The sequence below is a fragment of the Austrofundulus limnaeus genome, unplaced genomic scaffold (assembly GCF_001266775.1).
Source record: "Austrofundulus limnaeus strain Quisiro unplaced genomic scaffold, Austrofundulus_limnaeus-1.0 Scaffold210, whole genome shotgun sequence".
NCBI lineage: Eukaryota > Metazoa > Chordata > Actinopteri > Cyprinodontiformes > Rivulidae > Austrofundulus > Austrofundulus limnaeus.
In genome coordinates, this window is record NW_013952612.1 from 900,804 (window position 1) to 901,355 (window position 552).

Below are 552 nucleotides of genomic sequence, written 5' to 3' on the forward strand. Positions count from 1 at the left end.
TTCAGGACCCCACCTTGATGTTTCAGGACCCCACATTGGGTCCCGACCCCAACTTTGGGAAACACTGGTATAAAGTACCACAAAGTGATACTTGATTAAAGTAAGTATCCTACCAAAAAATTACTTTGGTAAAAGTTAAAGTCTCTCTGTCACTTGATGTTTGGACCACAATGAAAATGAATGATTCTCACTTTCAAGTACTAATAATGAATATATACTAGATGTGTGTGTGTACATACAATATTACTGCTAAATAAAATCAATCAATCAAAACTCAAGAAAAGTACAGATACCCAAAAATTCTAACACAATAACAGTAACAAAGTATATGTACTTAGTTACTTTACAACTCTGGCTAAGATGGTAAAAAAACAACCTACTCTTACTTTATTAAAGTATTTTTTTACACAGTTTGTATGTATTAGTACTCTGCCAAACTCCCGAGCGCCACCATGACCCTCAGGCTGACAGGTGCATGATGGGAAGTGTAGTCCTCTGAGCGCCTTTTCAAACAGCGCCGTGAACAGACGGACTACATTTCCCATCATGCCG